We start from the raw sequence: 3,995 nt of genomic DNA, 5'->3' as shown, positions 1-3,995 counted from the left end.
GTATTTTGTGGTCTTTCTACGTCATGCCCATTATTTCCCAGCATGCACCTTTCCATGCCACGTTGCGCTTGTCGTATTTTTTATTTCTCTTACGTTAAGGGTGTCTGTTTCACACGCGTTCGTGAGCATTGATAGCACACATTGGTTGAACACTTTACGCTTAAGAATAAAAGGGAGGTTAATTTGAAAATACTATGCAGACGCCCAAAAACGCTCGATGTCAGTTTGGTTCTGCGAGCAATCTTGTCATACATGCCACTGTCAATTGACATTTTGTTGTCCGAAATAGACATAGTTGACGCTGTGTAAGTAGTTACAATTTACAATTATTAACATAAGACATAATAACATTATTATTAAATTGAAGATTATTCCAATTATAAGACTGCCAGAAGCTGGTTTCAGCCTAATCCCCAAAGGGAGGTCGATTTAATGGATGTTAGTAAATTCTCGTAGGTACTAGCATTCCGAGTAAACAGCGCTCGAAATGGATAATTTTACGAGCGCATAACAATTACACGAAAATATAAACATATTTATCTAATTTTGTGTAAATAAATTTTATAAAATATACATATATAGGCACATAATATTATTTATATTATATTCTTAACACTACAACAAGCCTAGAGACCCAATGACAGTATTGAATTTAGTAATATAAGTGAAACAATCAAAACCATCTAGGCTTTGAGAAAATCACATAAATATATTGTGTCTTCACGGGGAATGGAACCCGGCCTTACGCATTTTACCACAATAGCGGCATATATATACAGCGGTCGAAATGGACAACTTTACGAACAGGAGCGCTCGATAATTTTCTTATATATTAATAAAAATATTAACATAGTTATGTGTAATCTGTTATAAAAATAAACGTGTTAAATTTTTTGTATGGCCTATTTAGTTCATAATTATTTTTTCCATCAGACAGAGCGATAATTTTGGGGATGTCATGAATCGGAACGGCGCTCCGGTGCGCTCCGGTCCATTTCGAGCTCTCATGACAGTCAAATTATTTTTTCCAAGAGAGGTTCCATCTCGGGATTTCATGAACCGGAGCTGTGTTCCGGTTCATTTCAAGCCATGCGAGTAAAGCGGACTCAATAACATTATACACTGTCATAATATTACGGAAAAACGTTGTGGTTATTATTTATTTGCGTAATTCTTCCATAATAGCGTTATGAGTAATGTCGCAATGATAAAGCTCCTAGCTTATTACGTATCTATGTTGTGGTTTTCTCGTTGGGCCAAAAGATTTAAAACAATCCCCTCAGGGAATTGTCGGGGACACGCATTAGTATAACATTTAATGAGACCTTTTGATATTTCCAGTTTGCATACAGTTATTTAACCCCCCGCCGGAATAAAATTACTATTTATAATTAGGGGCTTTACCATGAAAGACTGATGGATTAATATTATAACCTACAATAATTTATTTTCAACAACCTCAGAAATATAGATATTACAGAAAACTTTTAGTACAATTTTTTTGGGTTTAACGGTGTTCTAGACCAGAGTTTTTCGACACAGACCAAAAATATTGAAATTGTATAAAAATCAATTAAAATAAATTAAAATTGGAATAACAAACAACTACAACCTAAGTAGTACTTTAATACCTATGTAATTATAAAAATGTCCAGTTAATCGTTATAGGTCAGTGGTGGCGAACCTATGGCACGCGTTTGAAGAGAAAAAACACCTATAATAATAATACATGACAGATCACATTGTATAAAAAATAGTAGGAAAATACTCTTCAAGAATAAGTATTACGTATAATGTAAATATATAATTGCACAGTTGGTCCTTAGGCTTGATGCGTCATATATAATATTATCACACTAACCTCATCAGGCGGCGGAGGATGCCGCGAGCGAACCTCTAATTTTGATCGATTTACAATTCTTGAGACCTCTGTAGCGAGAGAATTCCTAATCTGATCGGAGATATTCTGGTATCAATTTGTGCGTAAATAACCAAACTAATTAATACATTATCAGAAAATTTCATTTCTACCCACAAAAATTGGCTGGTGGGCCATAATGTATGGCGTAATTGAAAAAAAAGGTTAAAGCTATTATATGTGTGCTGAGAGGTATCTAGAACATCATCATTTTTAAATAGAATTCTTAAAAACAATATTTTTCCATGAAAAAACTGCTCGGCACGTCATACAGTTGAAAAATAATATTTGGAAAATTTTGGCACGCGTGCGTAAAAAGGTTCGCCAACCCTGTATATAGGTCCCATAAAAATAATGAGGATTTCAAGAATAAAGTTTTTTACTCAAATTTTTGCACCGATAAATAATAACTTCTTTGCGTTATTTGCGTTACCACGTATAGGTAATGCGTTCTACAGAGTCACTGTTGTACGTAAAAACGATTTGCAGTTGTGTTGGTGTTCTTTGGTAGTATTGACACAGGGTGTGCATGAAGTATTACGGTAAATAAGCATATTTATCACTTATTGTTTTAATAAAATATGGAATAAAAATGCGTACATTAGAACATAGGTACCTATATATTATTTACTTATACTGATAGTTACAATTCAATGAAATATATATATTATATTCAATAACAATAGAAACTCCGCCCTTTACGACCCTTCACTACACGCCTAACCAATTGGTGATCAGGTAATAATTGCACGCGGTTCTAAGTTGGGTTTTATTACAAGCCTTACATGTGCATACACACAAATAATACCAATACAGATGCGAAGCAATTTTACCGTACAGCAATGACTCTGTAAGACGCATGGGCTAAACTTAGTGTACGTCCTGAGTGGCAGCGTTCGGCGCAGCGTTGAGCGTTTTGCGCAACTCAAACGTATAACCGTGTGTGAAAATGTTCGTAGACAATGTCTTTTTTTGGTTATACATTTATACGGTTATACGTTTGAGTTGCGCACAACGCTCAACGCTGCGCCGAACGCTGGTACTGAGGCCTCACACTTAGGGGCCTCGCACTCGCTAGAGCGGTATACGGTCATTTCTTTCCGATAAGAAAGATCACTGCGAACTGTGCCACGGTGAAATGTTTTACGTACAATTTACATGTAACCTTAATGATAAGCTATTCATTTTAAAATCACTGAATAGAATACTTTATAATATTATGTAGCTGATAGATTATTATTTTCATAATCATCCTACTATAATACTAACGCATAATAAATTAGGGAAAATAACGTAAAATATTTAAGGTGAGTCGGGGTAAGTGTGACATATAATTTGATGAGATGAATTTCAACCTGGTTCATGATGAATAGGTATGTTTTAAACAGTTGAAAACTTTACCATAGGATCTACAATATCATTACAATTAATATGTACAGAATGAACCCACTGTATATCTTACTATAATACGACATTTTAATATTTTTTGATCACTAGTCAGTTTGTCACACTTACCCCGATATTGGGGTAAGTGTAACTAAATTCACCATTGTTCCAAAAGTTCTTCAAAACCATAACGTATTACATGCATAGAAAGGTAATATATCATTTAATGGATATTGATTCTTAAATTAAAGATTTTGTATAGATTTTCAACAAAAATTATCTATATCATTTTTTTGGGGTAAGTGTGTCATACTAATGTATGTAGAGCTAGTGATGTCCCGAAACAAAAATTACGTTTTTTATTAGGTAGGTACTTAATTATTTAATGTGGTTATCTCAGCAACAGGAGTGGTAGGTAAATGAATCAAAGGCTTTTGAAGATTGACTTATAATTTTATTTGTCTCGAAAGAGCACAAATACAAAGTATACAATACAGGAATGCAGAGTAACCCTAAAAATAGTCAGTACTTACATGACACGACATGAAACGATTTTAGATAGTTTTGATAAAAATGAGAAAAGGGCATATCTATTGAATACGTAAACACTATGTAGGTATTTATTATTTGATTTATACATTATAAAGAATATTATACCTATTTAATATATTTTACTCACTTTTTACATATT

Source organism: Rhyacophila brunnea, unplaced genomic scaffold (genome assembly GCF_057557595.1).
Source record: "Rhyacophila brunnea isolate RB1 unplaced genomic scaffold, BYU_Rbru_1.0 scaffold_14, whole genome shotgun sequence".
NCBI lineage: Eukaryota > Metazoa > Arthropoda > Insecta > Trichoptera > Rhyacophilidae > Rhyacophila > Rhyacophila brunnea.
This window is presented reverse-complemented; position numbering follows the sequence as displayed.